A 23084-nucleotide genomic window follows, 5' to 3' on the forward strand; every position below is an offset into this window, starting at 1 on the left:
CATACAAGACTGTCATAGCATTTCAAACAGTGACAGGTGTAAGTTTTGAAGAAAAAGTGAAATATTTTGGTTTTTTGCTAAAGTTTTCCTAAAGGCACTTTATGACCGAATTACTAGGGTTCTGGTAGGGTTACCGGAATTTTTGGTTGGTACACCTGTTCAGTCCACAAGGCATCCAGATCATGAGGCATATGGTGTTATGCGTTGGTATTGAAGGATTAAAGAGCTTGGAGTGTGGTCTTTAAATGGTGAAGAAGAATGGAAGACAGGGACCGTGAAAATAGAGTGCTCATCTTTGCTAATTAATGAGCTATCTATACAGCTAGCATCCGAGGCCAGCCTGTTCAGTGAATGTTCCTCAACATATCTCAGCCACAACAGAAATTGTACAGCTGTCAAGGATCCAAGAAGAATCATGCATACGAGGAGATAGAGTTGGATTTTCAATGTAATTAGGACTCTATGTATTTACAGCACAATACCTTATGTATTTAATAAGTTTGTTTAGAAATAGATAAGGTTAATTAATGGTAGATCATCGAGCTCTCCCCTCATGCTTGTTGAGGAGACTCAAGATAGTTTTAGTTTTGGGTTTTCCTATATATAGTGAAAACTCTGATGTAAGTGGGGTTGGAGATTTATAAAAAAACAGAGTTTTTATCAGCTTATGTAAAAAGACTTTTTGACAGTAATATAAGGATTACTTTTTCTTCCCAAGATTCATCATGTGTTCAATGCTCAGAATATGTGTGGTTTTGTCATTATCCTTTATATATTTTACAGCTCACTAAATATGCAATCACTCTGAATTCACCTAGTGCTCAGACTTCCTGTGTATATTTATGAGTTGAGGTTCTTTTTGAGAGATGTTTTGAGTGTTAAACATTATATGCCTTGGCTTCTATGATTGAGTGGTTTATAGTTTACTGCAGAAGTATTTGACTCCATGAGCCCAATGGAAGAGATGTTATTTTGTTGTTCCAACCAGCTTGTTTTCATAAAATGTTTGAAGAGTTAGCCATCTTTTCTTGTTAATAATTCCTATCACAAATCTGTGAGAGAGCCCTCTCTGACTAAGGAGGCTAACCTTAGTCTAAAGCCTGGTCTGAAGTAGTTACATAAAATCTAACTGGTAGCAGCCATCAGTACATGATTTTGTGATAACAGGAGTATTTGATTTCTGTATCATTTAAGTTTCAGCTTAAATAATAGATAGGATGTTTTATTCCATTTTCTTCTTGAACTAAAACCATTGCGATGGTTGTATCTGCTGCAGCTAGATACAGGTTAAAGCATTTTTGATAATCAGGAGTGTACATTAATGATGCTTTTATTAGGGATTCCTTTAGAGCGTCAAAGGAATCTTGCGCAACCTGATCCCAGTTGAAGGGTACTTCTTTTTTCAAAAGACGCATATAACCTTTAGCAAGTTCGATGTAATTTGGAATGAACCTCCTCAGAAGTTTCACTTTCCCTTGGAGTTTCTGAATCTGAAGCAAATTTGAAGGTGGAGGCATATCGATGATTGCCTGAACGTTACATGGGTCGAGTCGAATTCCGTCCTTAGAAACTACGAAGCCAAGTAGATGACCAGAACCGACACAAAACACACACCTATGTGGATTGAGTCGTATCTTGTAGTGTCGACAACGTAGAAATATAGCTCTCAAATGCCGCAGATGATCAGTCCGCTTTCGCGAGTGAGCTGGAAGATCGTCAAGATATGGTTGAACGTGTTCTTGATGTCATGGAAGGCATAATTCATAGCCCTTTGAAAAGTTTCCCCTGCGTTCTTTAAACCGAAAGGTAATTTGCAGTAGGCAATTGTGCCTCACAGACATACAAATGCAATCTTCGATTGGTCCTGTGGGCGGCTATTTATTTGATTATACTCGGAAAATCCATCCATAAATGAAAATATTTCACATCTGGCGCATTCATCAATTATCTGGTTGATGAAGGGTGTAGGGTAGTTGTTCTTTAGACAAGCTTAATTTACATCCCTGTAATCAATGCACACTCTAATTGTTCCCTAATTTTTCATCACAGGAACAATATTTGAAACCCAATCAGTTAGAGGAATTGGGTAAATGAAACCAGCATGTAAAAGTTTTTCAACTTCTGCCTTAATGGCAACGACTTTCTTTGGGTGCACCTACCGAAGTTGTTGTCGTAATGGTTTGACATTTGGATACATCTTGATTTCATGTTCAACTATGCTCGAGTCAATGCCTGGCATTTCTTTGTGTGACCGTGCAAAGACATCTCTGAATTCGCAAAAGAGAGCGCAATATATTTCCAGTTCTGAAGACGAACAAGATTTGCCGACATGAATATTATCTACAACATTAGGTTTGATCGAGATATTTATGGCGATAGTTTCTTCAATATTAGACAGATTTTGCTCTGAGTCCACCGTATTTACAATATTTGATAGAAAATCAAAAACTGAAGGATGATCAAGGTCACTAGAATAATCTTCGTTGTAATCTGGAAGATGGGAACGATGGTGGTATTCTTCCCATGGTGCCTCTCCTATCATCATCGACTGAATGATTACTTTGTCTGTATAATGTACATGGGACCAAGGATCTGAAGAGGTGCCATATTCTTTTGAACTATCTACCCAAACACTCGATGAGCGTTGATTTGGGTTTGCTGTCTAGGTTGAGAAAATTGATTGCTACAGAATCTTTATTGGGCTTGGAGGCAAAACCTGTTGATGATCCATGCTAACAAAATCTTCGAAAATCTTCTGAATGGAAGATATCATATTGTAGGTTCCTACTGTTGCCACTTCCGTCAGATTACTCGGAGGTGGTAGGGAAAAATTTCCCATCAAGGTAGGGTCTTTCAATAGGCCTACTCGGACATTTTGAGGTGAATGAGAGCTTCCATGGATCATTGGAATGCTTCCTGTAACTTGTGAACTGTTAGGGAGAAAGGTCTATTGATCAACGATTGTGATTCCTCCTTGGAAAGGAAATGCAATCTTCCTAAAGTAAGTTGATACAACAGCAGCCATGGCATAAATCGAAGGCCTTCCCAGTAAGATATTGTAATTGAGGTTTCCATCGATAACTTCGATGTCAATTTCTACTGTTTTCCCCCAGTTCAACTTGTAAGTTACTTAAAATCCCATACAGGGTGTATGTTCACCCATCGAATGCTTTTAATGTCGTTGATGATCTTGACAAGGGTGGTGATCCTAAAATTTTCCAGCAACTCATTGACATAATGCAGGTAGATGCTCCCTCATCAATAATTGTTCGATGAATAGTTTTGTTGAGGGCTTCCACTTGGATGAGGAAAGCAAGTTGAGCTAGTAACTGAGGTTTAAATTCTTTATGGTTAAAGGCCACTAGATTGGAATCTGCTGGGTCAATCCCACCTATTGTTAATAATAGAGCCTGCTTTTGGGAGGGGAAATCTTGAAGTACCTCAAGTGTCGACATAGCGGACGGCGATTGGGCCAAATCCTCTACTATATTATAATTCTGTTCTGCTCGGGCACGAGGATTAAACATCAATTTATGTACTACTCCCTTTGGAAACTTTATTGTTAGCTCAGGAATGATGGGTGGCACAACTTTGATTGAAGTTGTTGTCGAACTACTAGGTTGATTTACAGCCTTGTTTTTCGACAGCTGTGGATTCCCGTAATCTTTATTCCTTGTCGATATCAAAGCATCATTTTGCTGTTTTGAAATGGACAACATAAGCACTTGGGATGGGGAAGCATTGTCGCTAGCAACCAGATTGGTTTCTGGGTTTGGAAATGGGTCAATCAATACTGCTGAAGTTCTTGAATTCTTAAAGATTTTCTTAACTTCAGCTTTATATGGACAATCTCTCGTCCAGTGGTCCTCATCACATATGAGGCATGGCTGATTAGGTTTCTTTTGCCTAGAAGGGTTTGCAGAATATTTTTCCGGAGACGAATCATCCTGCTTCTTCTTTTTGCTTTTCCCTTTCTTCTTGCACCCTGGCTACTTTGGTTCTTTGCCTTTGTCAGTCGACATGGCGTTAACTTCTGAGGCAAGAAGTTCTTCATTTGCATTTTGACCAGAAACCATATGGGCTTTCTTAGATGTAGCCTTTGTGGTTTTTGTGCTGGTTGTACCTATCACACCATCACCAGCATGAGAGTCTTTGTTTGATTTAGGAGGAGGAGGAATGGAAAACTCTGGTCTAGGAGCATCAGGGATTTTGTCATAGAGCGTGCCAGACTGAGTATAAATCAAGTCTAGATATTGCGCATGAGCAATGACTTGCTCTTCAGTGACAACCCCCCCTTTAGCCACATCTTCTGTAATAGAAGGTAATAATGACTTAATAAACCATTCAGCTAGCACCTGAATAGGAACATATGTTTTTACCATTCGATGACGACGTCGCCACTCATGAATATGATCAGATATGTGAGTGGCTATTGTCTACTTAAAATTGGTAAGAAGCTCCATTCCTACTTCGTACCTTATGGGTGACTGAAAATGGGTTAAAAAGGTTGTGGCAAGGGCACTGAAGTTATCGAATGAAGCTCTAGGCAATTCGATGTACCTAGACCAGTTAACGTTTGCTGAAAAAGGCGACGCCTAATCGAATCATCGTTGAGAGTGTTGGATGAACACCACAAATGAAAAGTAATTACATGATTCGACGGATCCTCACCTAGATTTCCATTGAATTTAGGAATATCTGACGGAAGTTTATGAGGAATCGCTGGCCACCAAGGGGCGTAAGAAATTGGATCATTTGTTAGCCGATTTAGATTTGGTAATTCCAACGTTGCGACGAAGGGCAACTGTTGATTCAGGTTTGGCGAAGCATACCCAGGATAAGATGGGATCGCCTGAGCAGTGGGTCTTTGCATACCAGCATAATGTATTTGATGCTGATAACTTTGATAAGGTTGATGGGCATAACCATTATGATATGATTGATGGTGACCGTTTTGAATATACGGTTGCCCATTACCCACAAAGCTTTGTTGCTCAGGTCCTCAGTAAGCTTGCTGGAATTGCGGTTGTTGATATTGCACTAGCCATGGTTGTGAAACCATTTGCTGTTGTCCAATACTGGATGTTTGACCAAGATGAGGGGTGATAGTACCTGTTTGAGCCTGAGTCGCTTTAGTTAAGGAGCCACTAATCGATGATTGTGGTTGAGTCGTTGAGACAAGAGGCTATTGTATTACGACTTGAGAGACTTGAGGTTGACATACAACAGGCAGCGCTTGTACTTGTGACACCGTTACAATAGCTGGTGTAGTGGGAATATTTGACACAGGTAGATTTGGTTGCATTGAATATACAACTATTGGCTGTTAAGGCAGTATTGGCACCCAACCACTGGATGCAATTCCAGCTTGAACCAAATTTTGTTGCGAACTCTCATATGGTTGTTCTCCTAGAGGGAACAATGAAAGGCATACTGCCCCCCATATGGCGACAATCTAGTGTTCAAAGGAAAAATTGGTCCTTGTAGACTGGACTACCCAAATTGATACCATTGTGGAGGATCAATTTGCTGAGACTCAACATAAGAAATTATAGATATTACTCCGGACGAACAAATGGAAACAAACCACACTGTCGAAACAGTCCTTGGGTGGACTCCATCTAGCGATTGAGAGCTAGTTGGGGCAAATGGTACACCGGCGAACATTGTTGGAGTAGTGGCAGGAAGTTCTACTACTGCTGTATCAGATGACATAGTCCTAGATGTCGATGGTTGTTTAGACATATTGAGTCTATCCAAAAGACTTCCTAGCGATTCTACAGGAACTTGCGATGAAGGTTGACTATCTTCTGAATTAGAAGGATATAGGTGGATCCCAGTTCCAAAATGTAATGGGGTACTGGATGGAAGATCCTCCACAATCTCTTCTATCAAAATCAGTCTAGGTGGAAGAGGCAGACCGTCAGGTCCGTAAAATATTTCTGGTGCTGAAGAAGGTGCACACTCTCCAGCGATAGATGTTGGAGGGTTAACACTTTCTAAATCAGTCCTAGATGGAACTGGTTCAGGAATATATGTGTTTACCGTTACAGTAGGATCAGTTCTAGTGTCCTCTTGTAACTATGGAACTTCTTCTGTAGAGGCAGGGATACCAGAAATAGTTGGAGTAACTGGAGTTTCCGAGGATGTTGAAACACAAGTTTCAAACAAATCAGGAGACTTTGATCCAGTTAAACGAGATTGCTTGGCCCAGAATGGTTTTGTTTCTGGAGTCAAAGACGGTTGACTCGTTAGTCTCCACAAACGACGGGGTTTTGATTGAATTTCTTCCACGATTGCGGATTACTTGATCAACTCAAGATACAAAAATGGAAAATGTTATTCCGAATTAAATGAATTTTATGACGCTTTGACACAACTTGCTTTTTCAATTTTTAAGAGTTGAGAAAAAGCTAAAGATGACTCTAGTCTCTTTTGATTTTTAATGAGCCTGAAGTGGCAAGTGCTCAGATGGAACTTTTCTTTTAAGGAGTCTGAAAAGGAACGAAAGTGACTGCTCTAGAAATCTAGACAGAGGGATTACCAAACCAATCACAAAACTGCAGAATACTTTTTACAGTATGACAGTCAATCTTCCCGAATGCTGTGTTTAGTGCATTGCGATCGATAGGGCGGCAGACACGACTTCCTAAGGATAAAGGATGTATCCTATTGTGGTCTCCCAATATATACTCTATGGTACGTGGGAGCACAAGTCCGTACTGGCACTTTCCGTCTCAAAGAGGAGGAATCACCCAAACTACGATGAAATAGTTACCAGGTTTTACAATGCCGAAATATGTCTCTAGCCTAGACTTCAAAATGTTGTGCGTTAGGTTCCAAAGCGTTTTTATGTTCATTGAAGTTTATTTTATAGTTGATCTTTCTTAAGAATTTTGCCTTTAAGGTTCACTACGAGATGTAGATATACAATTCCTAAATATGAAATATAAGATGATAAACAGTCGTTTACTTTCTTTTTGCAATGAAAATCCTAGCTACTAAGGAAAGAGAAATGAAATTCTTTCAACATAGAGCAGAGAGCACACACTAGATGCACTTTTCCTAAATCAACTTCAGCATGCAGTCTTAATGCAAATGCACATGCATGTATTTTTTTTTTCAGTTTCCTTAATGTGAGAATGACAAAAAGAAAACAAAGTATAGATATGAACTATTCTCTTTCAAAGTGACAGTACTAACAATTTTCTTTTCAAAAAACGAAAGTAGGGTCAAGATGACACTTTGCGATTTTGAATTTAAACTGCTTTCAACACTTGAAATACTAATGATTCAAATCAAATACAATGGAAAAAGTGTAATCGACTATCTAAAAGGGGAATGCTTTGTAATACTCTTTTTCTTGACTGAAAACGATACTTGTGACACTTTCAAATCAAAAGACGACAGTTCGATTAAGCTACTATTTGCAAAGGATAACTATAAATGATGAAAAATACATAAAAAACATTCACAATTCCTTCTGATGGAGGCTGAATAATGAAGAGGAAGATGGTTTCAACTGAGATATATTGATCACAGACAGCAAAACTACTGAATAAAGTTGAAGACAATGAAGAAAAAACCAAAATCTGGAGGCAGAAACAGTCTCATCTGATCATCACACCTGTAACACAGGGAAACAGGGATGCATCTCACCTACATCACACAAGAGGTGCGATGCATCCAGATTGCCAAGAAAATATAGTGCGATGGTCCAGGGATGAGACTGAGCTCGGTTTTTGCTCACAGTTTGCAGCTAAGTTCAGGGATTTAGGCTGAGCTAATGATTGTTAGTAAACACAAAGTACAGGGGCTGATCTAATGAGGTTATTTGAGCTACCACTAGGGCACTTAGGATGTTTGCAAGCTAGATGTTCAGTTCATAAACCTAACCGGAGATTGACTGAAGCAACGTTGATCTACTTTTCAGTTGCATAGCAAAAGAAGTTCGAAGGTTAGCTGGCTTGACTTCAGGCTTCGTCTGTGGTTTATACAACAAACAACAGTAACAAAACAAACAAACTATTTACTCCCCATTAGAGTCGCCATTTTGTTATCGGGAAAACTAGTGTCCATTCCGAGCTGCTAGTCCCACTAAGACGGGTATCTATCTTAGAAACAAACAGATTAAAGTTACTTGTGTTTTCCTTTATGAGATATGGATGAGAGAGAAGCAGAGAGCACCAAATTCAGTCTTTTGCTAGTCTCCTTGCTTGTTTCCTCTCTCCTTTGATAGAGCTTTTGCCACTCTTTTCTCGCTTGTCCCACTTCAAAGAACACCTGTAGAGCCAAGGCAGAAAAATACTATCAAAGGATAGAGATCTATAACCATAAAAAATTTAGGATTAGATGTACATTAACCATATAAATGCATACATAAACAAGATTCAGAGATATACAAGCATATGGAGGAAAACTCAAATAGCTTTATTGATAGAAGTAGTAGAAGAGAGGATTACAACCAGGCTATTTGATCCAGCATCATCCTCCCAGCATGAAAACCCTCTTCACCTCATACAAAGAAAGATCACCCAACAATGTCTTCAAAAAGAAACCAACAACACTTCCTTGCAAATTACAAAATTCCAGCCTTTGGATCTCTTGGATGAGGGATCCATATATAGATGTTTTCAGGAGAGTGAGTCAGCTTTTGGGATTTTGATTCATGTCATTTCACTGATATTTCTTGATTCCACTTGGAGATTTCAGATCTCTTACTCATCCATGGGCGAATTCAAAGAGGCAAGTGTCATATGAGTAGTTTCTAGGAGATTCTCTGGGTTTCCACCTAGCAAACTGCTTCTGCCATTTGTCTTCTCTCACTCATTGCACCCTATAGAAGGGATTTCTAGTATGCATCGCACCCCCCCATGTAATAGATGAGATGCATCGCACCCTATGCATGGAGCAGTCTATATGGTCCTGTTTTGACCAGTTCTGAGTATTTTTTCATGGAGAACTTCTGGGAGATGATGTAATCAACTGACCTTGTTCCTTTAGGGTATGAAACAACAATTTTAGGAGTTTAGAATCCCTTGGTTTATGGACATATGTGATTAGGGTTGCAGTGCCAAAATAAGTCTATAACAGGAAGGTTAGATTCCCACAATCCTAGGATGTCAGAGCCATTCAGATAGTTATCTCTACTTTGGCAAAAGACTTTAAGGTGGTTTTTATCAATGGACAAGTCTTTTATTTGAAAGTCTTTATCCGCAAGAGGTAGATAGTCTAAACATTTATGAGGAGCATTCATAGGTGCAATAGTCAAAGCCACAGGGGTTTCCATTTTTGGTTCTTATGGATTCAGAAAGGAATTTGGGTTTTCGGTGAAAAATGGGCAAATTAACAGGTCTGGGAACTTATATGGTGAAACAAAGACTAAATTTGTAATGAATTTTGGCCTTTTATGTGGAATTGCAGTGTAAAATGTGAACTTGCAGGGTTTCGGCGGAAATTGGATAAATACCTGTGTTCAGGGAGTGAACAGTGCAAAAACAGGTGCAGGCAGTAGCTAATAGGTTCTGGGTTGCGTCAGCTGCAAGTTTCTTAGCAAGGTGGCGGTTGGAAATCTTGGACAGTTGACCTCGACGTTCTTTGCATGGGAGCACAGGTTTGCAGTATAGAACAATGAAAATGACGTTCGTTTGTTTTATTAACAAAGTCAAGGTTGGTGGGGGTTTTTGGTTTTCAGGCGGATGACGTGCGCGAGGAATGAAATGATGTTTTGTCGTATATGGAACAACGGTAAGCAGTTTTGTATCGCACCGCTTTTGGGGACGGGCGGTATTTAGCCAGGAGCCAGTGATTCCACAGATCGCTTGACGTGTGGCGAAGGCACTGTGCGGAAATTGCTTGGTGATCGCGCGTTAACGCGCGGTCGCCAAGGGTAGCGTGATATCGCCAATAACCGTCGGATGTGGAGAGCACGATTAGATGACTGACGAGAGGTGTGATGCGGCGGGGTTTAATATCGGCGGGCCCAAAAAAATTAAGAATTAATTAATCATTTCAGGGTTGTTGTGAATGGACGGGGAGGTTATTAATTAACCGTGAGGGTTAATTAATCCCTTTTCATGCAGCGGGAGGATTAGGATGTTAACTAGTTACAGGTTAACTAGTTAATCCTAGTTAACATGTGTTTATGATTATAATTAACCAAAGGGGCGGGATATGTAATAATTTGGGGTTTTGCATAGTATAATAATACGGGTGTGGGTAATTTTCTTTTATTTGGGAATTATATAATAAAACATTAATAGTTAATATGACTGAATGAATGGGAAAGAGCTAAGTGCAATGTTTTCCGAATGTATTTCATCATATAACATATTGACTTAGGCTAAAGTGTATAAAAGGGTTTTATGAAGATTTATTTCAATTTTCCTAAGTAAAATAGGATTTTACTTAGGAAAAGACTTATGAAAGTAAATGAATGACTTATGGATGGTTTTAAGTGCTTAGGCTTTTAAATTATTGGGCCGAGGGTCCGGTCCCTCCAGAAGTTAGAGAAATGCTCTGAGCCCCTCTAATTTAGCAAATACCTTAGTACTTAGGGGGAAATTAGTGAATAATTAGGAAAAATGAGAAGGGGAGTTAATTATTTGACCTTGTCTTGCTTGAAATGCTTCTAGTGTAATGTCTGCCTTGCACTTGTGATGAAAGTAAAAATTAACACATTTAGAGTCATTATCCATCACATGTAATTCTGCAACATCATCTACCTACCCTACCTACTTTAACCTAACATTTTTTCTTCTTTATTTGGGTGCACTTAGACTGGCAAACCCTTATCACACTTTCTTTTCTTTTACATGTAGATATCTATCTAAGTCTAACCTTATTACATCCAAGGGCTCAGATTAAATTGTTGAGCTCCTTTTATTCACTCTACCTATCTACTTATCTGCCAAGTTTAAACAGTTTGGTCAGATTTTATTCTCTATCTCTAAAACATAAAATTCAAATATGAACTAGCCAAGCTTAAGCTGTTTGACTGTTCATCAATTGTGGCATAAGTTACAAGCTGCACACAATTGTTTATTGCATAAGAGTAAAAAGTAGTGGCATTTAGACTTGCACACGTTCCTTAGTCTTTCTTTTGGTGGGGTTCAGTTTCTTTCACTTTTTTGACCATCTTATTCTTTTTACCCTTTGATTTTTCTTTTAGGGTATACCCTCTTTACATTTTTTATTTTTATTGTTTTTGATTTTTTGAAAATATGGAACACCTTTGCAACAAGGAAAGGTATGAAAATATTCATAGCTCATCAAGTCAATCATGAAATATGACACCTATTGGTATAGGAGCATAACAACTCCCATATTCACCTAAAAAATGTAATGTATATGCCTGGGTTGAAGAAAAAATTGATTTATGTAGCTGTAGTGGAAGACATAGGATATGAAATGGTGTTCAGTAAAGGGAAAGCTTTTATGAAGAATTTTGCTACCAAACAAGTAAAACAAATTGGTGTTAGAGTGAAAAATATCTATAAGCTAGAGGTGGATGCATGTGCTGAATAGAGAAGAAAAGAAACACATGTTCATAGTTGAGATGTTGGAGAGCTCTATCATAGGTGCATGGGTCACCTACACCATGGAGATTTGAAAATAATGTAGCAGATTAGCACAAGACTTCCAAAATGCACCCTTGACCAACATGATGTTTGCAAGGGGTGCACCCTCAGAAGATATGTGAAATCCTCCTTCCAGGGCTGAGATAATAGAGATGGAGCCATATTGGAGCGAGTCCACTCAGATGTGTGCGTACCATTTTCTATAGTATCAGTTGCAAAGCACAAGTATTATGTAGTTATCATAGATGACTTTTCCCCAAAGCGATGGATCTATTTTATGAAGAAGAAAGATGAAGTGTTTGAAAAATTCATTGAATTCAAAGCATTACTTGAAAATTAGACTGGATAGAAAATTAAATCCCTGACAAGTGATAATGGATGAGAATTTGTGTCGAATGCCTTCAAATAATTTTGTGCCAAGAAAGGTATTAGAAGATAACTAATTGTACCCCACAACCCACAACAAAATGCAGTGGCATAGAGGAAAAATAAAAGCATTGTCAGAGTTGCAAGAGAAATGTTTCATGATTAGGGATTTCCATTATCCTTGTGGGAAGAAGCTTGTAATACAACAATTTCTTTGCAGAGTAGCAGCCCTCACAAAATACTTGGCATTATCACACTGGAAGAGGATTTTTCTATGAGGAAACCAGATGTCTCCCATTTTCGAATTATCACATTGGAAGAGGATTTTTCTATGAGGAAACCAGATGTCTCCCATTTCGAATTTTTGGGGCTACAGTCTATTGTCATGTCTCCAAGGATAACAAGAAAAAGTTGGAGCCTACATCTGAGATGGGGATTGTTGTAGGATACACAGGGACACCTCATAACTATCAGGTGTATTTTCCCTCACTTAGGATGACAAAGATGAGGAGAGATGTCAGATTTGATGAGGATAATTATATGAGAAGCTCTCTAGAGAAAGAGATGAGTATTCCACTAGAGTAGGAGCTTCTAGATCCATAGAAGGAGCCTCAATTATATCCTTAGGATGTTGTGGTACAACCACATGTGGAGGAGCAGAAAGAAAGCCAAGTGGAGGCACCCACTAAACCAAAATATTCCATAGAGGAGAGGAAGAGAACTAAAGAGGTTGACTAGTTGGTGCAAGATGCACATGAGCATGTGGGAGCTCCTACATCCTTGCACATGCAAATGATATCAATAGACATATATATATAATTGTTATATGCCACTCATGACATAAATCATTGATTCTAAGCCTTCTTAATTTGAGGAGGTAGTTTCCAAACCAGTGTGGGTAGATGCCGTGGTGGAGGAGTTTGAATCCATCATGAAGAACAATGTATGTGAGGTGGTGCCAAGACCAAAGAACAAGTCAGTGTTGGTTCCAGATGGATATACAAAGTGAAACATGCAGTTGATTACAATATCGAGAAGTACAAGGCCAGATTTGTGGCCAAAATATTCTCATAGGTAGAGGGAGTTGACTATGTGGGGACATTTTCCCTAGTGGAAAGATACTCCTCCATCAGAACCATTCTAGCATTAGCTGCGCAGTTGGGGTGGAAGATCCACCAAATGGATGTGAAGATTGCCTTCCTTAATGGAGTGGTTGAGGAAGATATTTACATAGAGTAGTCTGAGGGGTTTGAGACATTTGACAAGGATAGACATGTGTGTAGACACTTGAGAGCCCTTTATGGTATCAAACATGTACCTCGTGCTTGGTACACTTGCGTATACTCCTATCTAAGTGGATTGGGATTCAGTAAGAGTGAAGCATATTCCAATCTCTACTACATTGTGGTAGTAGGAATTTTTCTTATCTTTGTCCTATATGTAGATGACTTGATACTGAAAGGGCATGAGAAGCTAATCAATTCTTCCAAGGAGGACCTTAGAAGAGAGTTCAATATGAAGGAAATGGGATTGATGCACTACTTCCTTGGTTTGGAGGTGTGGTAAGGAGATGTAGAGTTTTTTGTGGGTCATCGGAAGTATACCTCTAAAATACTTCATAGATTCCATATGCAGGGCTGCAATCCTATGGACACTCCCCTAGCTACCAATTGGAGGAAGGAGGATGATTCTGCAGGAGAGGCAGTAGATGCCACTATCTATAGACAATTGGTGGGGTACTTGATCTATCTAGTGAACACAAGGCTTGACATATGTTTTGCATTCAATCAGCTGAGCCAATTTATGGTGAAACCTACCAAGCTTCACTGGAAAGAAACAAAATATGTGCTCATATACCTTAGAGGCACAAAAAATTTTGGTTTATGGTCTAAAATGATTGATGGTGTGAAGCTCCAAGGCTTCACTAATGCATATTGGGTAGGGAGTCCATTAGACAAGAAGAGCACTTCGAGAGCTATCTTCAGTGTTGGGTTAGCAACTATTTCCTGGTATAGCAGGAAACATATATCTGTAGCACTCAACTCAGCAGAGGCCGAGTATATGGATACTAGTCAAGAAAAATGCAAGGCCATTTGGATGAGGAAAATTCTTGTTGGTCTCTTCAGTTAGGAGATGGATCCTACTGTGATTTACTATGATAATCAGAGTTGTATCAAACTCTCTGAAAATCCAGTATTTCATGATAGGTCCAAGCACATTGATATCAGGTACCATCACTTGAGAGATTGTGTGTAAAGGAGAATCATGATGTTGCAATACATTCCCACAGAGGAGTAGGATGAATATATTTTGAAAAAGGCATTGTCAAGAGGAAAATTTGAGTTCCATAGGAGCAAGATATGGGTGGTGCAAGACCCTTTTCTTGCTTAGAGGGAGTATTAAAATTTTAGCAAGAAAAGGCTTGATTTGACTTGTGCTTTAGTCAAATGGAGAAATTTGTTTTTTCACATCAGCAGGATGACTTGGATTGTAGTTAGTTGGAGTGACATGGATTTGTCTCCTAGTTAAATCAATAAATTTGACTTTGTAGGATATAAGTAGAGTTGTGCTTGGGTTGATTGCTAAAATCTAGCAATCTAGTCGAGTTATTGTTAGTTAAACTCATTTATCTGATTTCTAGTCATTAGTAGAGTCAATAGGAGTTCAATTGAGTAGTAAACATTGTTGTTAACTCATTGAACTTGTAGAATTTCCCACTGTAAATCACCTGGTAATACAATGTACCAAAGAAAAACACTTGATCTACTTCTACAAATAATTTAGCGGAAGCTTAATCGAACATGAGCAACATCAATAAGAACACATATAACTGATAAGAAGGAATCAGTCACACATAACACAAAAGAACTTACCCGAGGAAAGCCTTAGCCTAAAACCCCAAGTTTGTATTATCATACAAGTGGAAATATAGCCAATATTACAAAAAGAATCAGCTCAAAAGTTATCATGCTCTCTCTACAATACCTCTACTGCTCATAGACAGTCAAAGGCCTCTATCTAACCTCTAGTCTGCCCTCCAAACCTCCTATTTCTTTGTGCAATTTTGATTGGGGTCTAGTGCAACCACTTGTGTGAATTGGCCTCTTCACATGCTCAATAACCTCTGATCCAACTACGCAGTCCTGAAGAAGATAAATCCTCATCATGGATGAGCTTCCTTTATAGGAAAAATATTCATTCAACTGATAGTACACCATCCCTTCTCTAATCTCAACTGGGTCTCTGTCTGAACTGACATGCATGAGTTATCCATGAGTGAATACTCAGTTATCTGAAATACAATAGTTACATGCATGCAAGCATTAACTAACTGAACTCTCATTAATTTAACAAACTGTTAAATTAATCTAACTGGACTTGACTCAGTTAATTGAGCCAACTAATTACAACTCATCCTTATCTCTTTAACTGATGGATAAATTCCTCAATTAATAGATAAACTATTGCATGTCCTCACATAGACTTCAAGTTTGATTTTCCTTAACTAATTAACTCAAGATGAATTAATTAATTAATTTACAAACTGCTGTTAATATCAAATTCGAATTTTACTTCCTATTTTTAGTCCAGGGACTGACTAAAATAGGAATCCATCCTAAACTGCTAAAAACAACAATTCTATTTTTAGCACTTCCATTTTTCATTCCCTGTTGCTCAATCCAGCACTGATACCCAAATTGCTATTTATAGCAGTGCTATTTTTAGCATTTCTTGTTGCCATTTTCAACACTCCCTGTCAACAAGAAAGGCATTCAACTCAAAACTGATCCTATACCTTTGGACTGTTCTGCATGCAACACTTCTACCAAGTGTGGTTGCTCCAACAACTCTAGAAACAAAAAAACTCCCAACTGACCTCTCTATTGGGATAGAAACATACTCTGATGCTAAAGCTCTACCTGCTACTGAAAAGTGCTCCCTCTATGACCTCTGAGCTGCTGCAACACTCCATGCATCTCGCACCGTTGCACACCTCACTCTGCCATCTTGCACTAGTGCAACACTCCTGTGCCTCTCGCATTGTTGCCGCCTGCTAGCTCAACACTAGCTTGGGACTCCTGCACTGTAGCTCTCTCTGTCATTCCATCCGCATCTGTCTCTACCTAATCAGCCAATCCTACTACTCCTCCTCGAGGCTCCTGTAGCAAAGTCGAATCAAAGAGGTTGGGTACCCAAGGATCCTGCCCCTTCTCCTTGGGACGATCACTCTGCATGGCTGCATGTGATCCCTCTGCCCACCTGGCTCGAAGTTTCCCCCTATTGGAGGTCTCCGCATGAGTAGATGTCTCTACTCGATCTCCTCTCAGATTCTCCTGTTGTGACTGCTCCACAACCTTCTGAAGTTGCTTCACCAATTGTGGCTCCTCCACAATTGTTTGAGACTTCTTTTGGTGTTGCATGTTGAGAGGTAATTTACTCTCCCTCTCAACCACCAAGTATCTAACCTTTGCCTTGCTCCTCAAGGCTTTGCATGCATCTTGTACCTCAAGTGAATATAGGTTCTTGGCTAGCACACCAATCTGTTTCCACTTTCCTGCCGTCATGAAATTTTCTGGAAAAAGAGCTGATTTTAAATCAGCGATATCTCCCTCATCTGAACTCCGATTCAGTTGATTTTTTTTTTGAATTTGGGTCTTTTTCCATAAGGAATCCAGATCTGCTATTTGTTTCTAAAAATTTTGCACAAAAATTTTCAGATCTTCTTTGAAAACTCACGGCCCAAAACTCAAAAATTCGAAATCTCCTCTAGTATATTGTTCTCTGCTTTGATCACCTTTGCTCAAATACCATGTAAAAATTCCCACTGTAGATCACCTGGTAATGCAATGTACTAAAGAAAAAAACTTGATCTACATCTACAAAAATTTTAGCGGAAACTTAATCGAACATGAGAAACATCAATAAGAACACATATAACTGATAGGAAGGAAACAATCACACATAACACAGAAGAATTTACCCGGGGAAAGCCTCAGCCTAAAACCCCAACTCTGTATTATCATACAAGTGGAAATATAGCTAGTATTACAAAAAGAATCAGCTCAAAAGCTATCCTACTCTCTCTGCAATACCTCTGCTGCTCATATGCAGTTAAAGGCCTCTATCTAACCTCTGGTCTACCCTCCAAGCCTCTTATTTCTTTGCGCAATTTTGATTACGGTCTAGTGCAGCCACTTGTGTGAATTGGCCTCTTCACACACTCACTAACCTCTGATCCAAGTACGCAGTCTTGAAGGAGATAAATCCTCATCATGGATGAGCTTCTTTTATAGGAAAAATATTCATCCAACTGATAGTACACTGTCCCTTCTCTGATCTCAACTGGGTCTTTGTCTGAATTGACATGCATTAGTTATCCATGAGTGAATACTCAGTTATCTGAAATACAATAGTTACATGCAAGCAAGCATTAACTAACTAAACTCTCATTAATTTAACAAAATGTTAAATTAATCTAACTAGAATTGACTTAGTTAACTGAGCCAACTAATTACAACTTATCCTTATCTCTTTAACCGATGGATAAATTCCTCAATTAATAGATAAACCGTTGCATGTCCTCACATAGACTTCAAGTTTGATTTTCCTTAACTAATTAACTCAAGATGAATTAATTAATTAATTTACAAACTACTGTTGCTATCAAATTCGATTTTTACTTCCTATTTTTAGTCCAGGGACTAACTAAAATAGGAATCCATCCTGAACTGCTAAAAATCGCAATTCTATTTTTAGCACTTCTATTTTTCATTCCCTGTTGCTCAATCTAGCACTGATACCCAAATTGATATTTATAGTAGTGCTATTTTTAGCACTTCTATTTTTATCATTTTTTGTTGCCATTTTCAACAGAACTCTCATATATTTGATCAATTTACTAAAAATAGTCCCATTCATGCATCAAATTTGAATTTCCTAGTTGGAGTGGAGGAAAAGGCACATGGTAATTGTCAATTGTATACTAGTTGAGTGTACAGGTTTTGCATTGGAGTAGGTGGTCAATTCCTTCAAGATTGGTGCAAGGAAATAGAGAATTCTCCTATTTTTTAGGGGCTAATTTCCTCAAGGATAGCGCAAGGAAATAAGAGGATGGCATAAACCTATTTTGACCAAGTGTTGGTTAGAGCAGGTCAGTGCATAAGAGATCAAAATTGCAGTGGAGGGTGTGCTTCATGTGTGAAGCAATCATTGTAATTGATCCATATTCTCATATGAATTAATGCAAAGTAGTGGATGTGTTTTTCCCAATTGGGTTCCCCTGTAAAATCTTGTGTTCCTTGTATTTTTAAGGTTGCATGTTATTGCATGTGTTGCTATTGTGTGTGTTTCCTTTTTGCATACCAGTAGAATAAATTTGCGTCACTTGTTTTCAGTTCAAATTCATTAGCAATAGAAAATTTCTTGCCATTTCTATATATCAAACATAATTTATTGTCCAAATCAACAATGAAGCTATAAGTGAACAATTGAGAAATTTGAGATTACACACTAATCAACAATTGAGATTGCATGCAATAGATTGAAAATCAATGGATAATATTTGAGGAGAAGATTTGGTTTAAATAAGGTTACCAATTATATGATGTAGTTAGTTTATTGCATGTTTAGAGAACTCTTAGCGAGTTACAATTAAGAGGTGGAAGTGGACTAGAAAATTAGGAATCATCTAAGTTTGTGCATGAGAGGATAATGATAAATAAAATAAATATTTTAATTTTTTAGAAGAAATGAATTTAAATGTGAATAAATAAAATAAAAATTTTGTTTATTCAATTACAGAAGACTTAATTAACTAATTATTTAATTATAAGAGATTAAAATGAGAAGAAATAATTAAATAATAAGAATTATTTAATTAATGTTTGGAAGAATTCAAAGTAATTAAACCATTAAAAAGTATTTAACTATGATGGAAGAAATATAAGGCTTAGTTAATTAATTAACTAATTAAACAATTAACACAGTTATTTAATTATAGGAGAATAGAATAAGTATAATGAATTAAACAATAATAATGATTTAATTAACGAGAAAAGAGGGGAAATATTAAAATATATTATTTAATGTTGTAATCTAAATTATATAGATGAAATGTCATTTTTCACCGGAATCTGGCTATACAATTTCAAGCAAGGTTGTGGTTTTTTGTTTTTTAAAATACACTTTTGAATGCATAAATGGATTCAACACCCTGAAAATCCCATGGGACACTTGAATTCCACAGATTAAACAACTCAAACTAAAGTTTTAAAAAAAAAATTCCGGATTTTATTTAAAATTAACCAAAATAAATGCTTTGAAAAAGGCCATTTTATCTATACGTTAGACTATGCCTTTTTTTTTTGTTGACCAAAAAATTCCATGAATTCATAAAAAACATACATTTTGTAGTTGAGACCACCTCTGCTCTCCTGGCTTCAGTTTGACCTGATTTTTTAGCCAGGGGAGCAAAAAACATAGAAGATATTGCCATTTTTTACATGAATTTGAAAGGCAAAAGTTCCATACAACCCAAAACATGAGCAAAACCAAAAGACAACCAACATAAATAATTTGAAGAGGAGGATTTGGTGCATGAGAAACACCTTGGCCCATAGGATGACTGTGACCTTCATGCACATGGAAGTCGATGTGAGACAACCATGCTTCAGTCTCATTGATCCGCTCACTAGTTCGGTTCTGGATCCATCACATAGAGGAAAGATAATCCAAAATTTATTCTTGGCCTAATTTGACATCGTTTATATAAACAATAGTCTCGTTTTGTATTCATACCTTTGTTGACGAATGACATTGAGACTGGCCATGATATCACATAGCTAGTCAATAATTGAGGTAAGCAAAGGAAGTTGCTCCACACGATCCAAATACTGAGTGCAATTGTGGGAAACCTCACCCACCACATGATTATTCCTCACCCCTTGGTCAACCTACTCCCTAAGCAGACCTTGAGGGCCAACTCCATACTTGGTTCGACCCCTGTTGCGATTCAAAATTGCCACACAATCTCCACACTAGGTAGAAATAAAATAGAGACCTCCCAAAATGCACCCACTCTTCCAGTTGTTCAAATGCTTGAGAGGAAGCTCAGACACCCACCACGCACAATGTCCACAACCGTTTCCGACCCACTAGTTATGTCTCAAATTGACATAGTCACCTGAAAGTAGATAAAAAAACAAGAGGGCCTCCCAATTTGGCTGATAAAGGTCTCCAAAGCAACACTAAACCTTAAGGAAGAGCTGTCCCGAGAAGGGAAACCAACCAGAGATGCCGAACATTGAAGAAAAGTATAACTCCAAAGGACATTCTAGTAGGAGGGAAAATCACCACTTACCAAAGTTTCTCCAGAGTCACAGAAGCAACACTCAGGGCTGAACTCTATCACTCACCCTGCCACCATGCAGGAAACACTCGACGTTACAACCACCCACTGAGCGCATTCCCAAGTCAGTTCTCCAAGATCCCGCATCACCCCTATAGCCATCCCAACAAACCCCATATAACAAATGCAACATCAGTAGCCAACTTCCTTTGAAGCAAATACTCTCAAAAAAACATGCATGCATAGGTGAAGAGCCAATGCATACTTATATTTTGTAAAAAATCTCTCCCAACTTCCCATGCCAAGGAATCAAATGAAACAAAATGTTTCAGAATAACAAAATATAAAGAGGCCTTTCACCTTCTTGATGCTTCAGATCCGAGGATGCCACTTGGTGTGGCTTCCTCTTTGCCTGCGAGTGTGTCATCTGAAATGAATTCACTCACTTGGAGCTAGGCATAGTGCCTCATGCTCACCCACCCCCATCGAGGTAGACTACGCCTTATTTAATTATTATGTGTAAGAAGGAATTAATTAAAGTTGTAGTCTATCTATTCTATGTTTCAGAGGGTTTTCTAGCATATTTTCTGATCTAATTTGTCTAGAGTTTGACTGATATTTCTTGGAATCACAAGTTTGAGTTGTAAATTCTCCATAATCCAAGTTCCCCAAGGGTTGTTCTGGGTATTGAATCCATATATGAAGTCAAAAACCCATTTTAAACAACCGAAATTAATATTTGACCATTTTTTTGCCAAATTCCGACCAAAAAACCCTAAAATGTAGCATGTTTAGACAATGCCTTAATTAAATAATAAGAATTATTTAATTAGTGTTTGAAATAATTCAAAGTAATTAAACAATGAGAAATTATTTAATTATGATGGAAGAAGGAAATGATGTTTAGGAAACAAAATAAATTATGTTAGTTAATTTTTGATGTCTATATTTTTCCCCTCTTTGGGACAATACATTTAATAACATTGTTTTAAAGACATGATGACATATGTCCCTGTATGTCGAGGAAATAGAGAAATTAGAAGTAGGTTCCCCCTCAAGAAATTTTGCGTTAAACATAATTTTGCAGAAAATGTGTGGAAAGGTTGGACAATATATGTTAGAAGAAAAATGAGGGGAAAGGAAGATGGAATTAGTAAAAAATAGAGATTAGATGACATAAATGGAAGAAGGGGGTACTGATGGACACCTAAGTGAAAGATATATATGGAGTGCAATGAAATTTTATGGTGAACACGTGTTCTTTAAGAAAAAAAATGCCCTGAATTAAAAAACAATGTCAACCATAATAAAAAGATAAATGGATATACATATTTGGTTAGATTTAATTAAAACCATTATAAAACATTAATAATCCCACTCTTATCATGTTGGCTTGATTCATTTTAATATTACAACTCAGTATGAATGACATGTGGTAAGAATATTTCACTTTAAATATCAGAGCCATAAGTAAAATATTTCAATTTCTATATTTTATATCAACCTTTAAAGGAGATAAGATAATTAAAAGATAAGATAATTAAGAGTTAAAAATAAATAAACAAAATCTTATATTTACCTTATAAATATTTCAATATAGGACTTAAATAAAAGTTTGAGTATTTATGTTAACTAATATATTTCAATATAAACTTCTTATATATGTATATATAGAGAAAGAGAGCACACACACATGTTGATCATAGTAAAATATTTCAATGCCTAGAAGGAAGATATAATACAAATTAAAATAATTCAGTTTGTTTCCTAATAGGAGGAGATGTGTAATTCGTTCAAATTTTAATATATATTTGATATATGATATTAAAAAAATATTATTAATAATAAAAATATTAATGTAGATCATAAATAAAATATTTCAGTGTGCAAGGTTAAACAATATTTCCACGTGTCTAAAAAATTACTAACAAAAGTGTAATATTTTAATATGGACAATGTGGTTTATAAATGAAATATATCAATGTCCATATTAAGTAAAATATTTCAGTGTCAAATATGCATATATGTTTATATTATATAAATCAATTAAAAAATTTAAATTCGTATCTCTAAAACATTTAAAAACATTTCAATAGTCCCAATATTTTACATTTTGGCCTAGGTATATTTTTTGGTTGACTTTGTCTAAAACATTGCAAAGATTTATTGGAATTGAAAATTTAAAGTTGTGTAGTGTACACGATCCAAGTTCTCGGGGGGAATTTCAAGGCATTGTTTCTATTTATGCATTCAAAAATGAAATTTAAACAATTAAAAATGACACATGTTGTGTGAGAGAGCCACAAATTTATCAAGTGTTGAGAGGGATTAAATCTCTTGAGGTGAAAACTCTTTTTCAAGTTTTTCACTCTAAAAGAAGTTTGCATATCAATAGATTTGATCCCTCTTGACACTTGGTAGATTCATGGTTAATATGGATCTATACTGGTAGGATAAAATTGGATGTAATGTTAAGATAGGATTAGTGCAAGATAGGATGGAAAAATGGCTTTATATGATCTTGCTTGTAGTTAATTAAAAATATAGAGAGCAACCATTAATTTGATATAGAAAATGTGACTATGCACCAAGGTATCAAGAACTAGGGTGACGATGTATCTTTGCATAGGGCTATGACTGTGCAAACATGAAGGACTATCCTTGTTCATATCAAACATACTGTAACCTTGTTGGAACCACGTGAGGAAGATAATAATTTGAAACATGATAGTCCTAATGGATAAAAGGTATAAACTACGTGATATGTGAGAGGATGAATGTTATGCTAAACG

This window comes from Pinus tabuliformis, chromosome 5_1, assembly GCF_031772625.1.
Source record: "Pinus tabuliformis cultivar Carrire ecotype Pingquan chromosome 5_1, CPIR1, whole genome shotgun sequence".
Lineage (NCBI taxonomy): Eukaryota > Viridiplantae > Streptophyta > Pinopsida > Pinales > Pinaceae > Pinus > Pinus tabuliformis.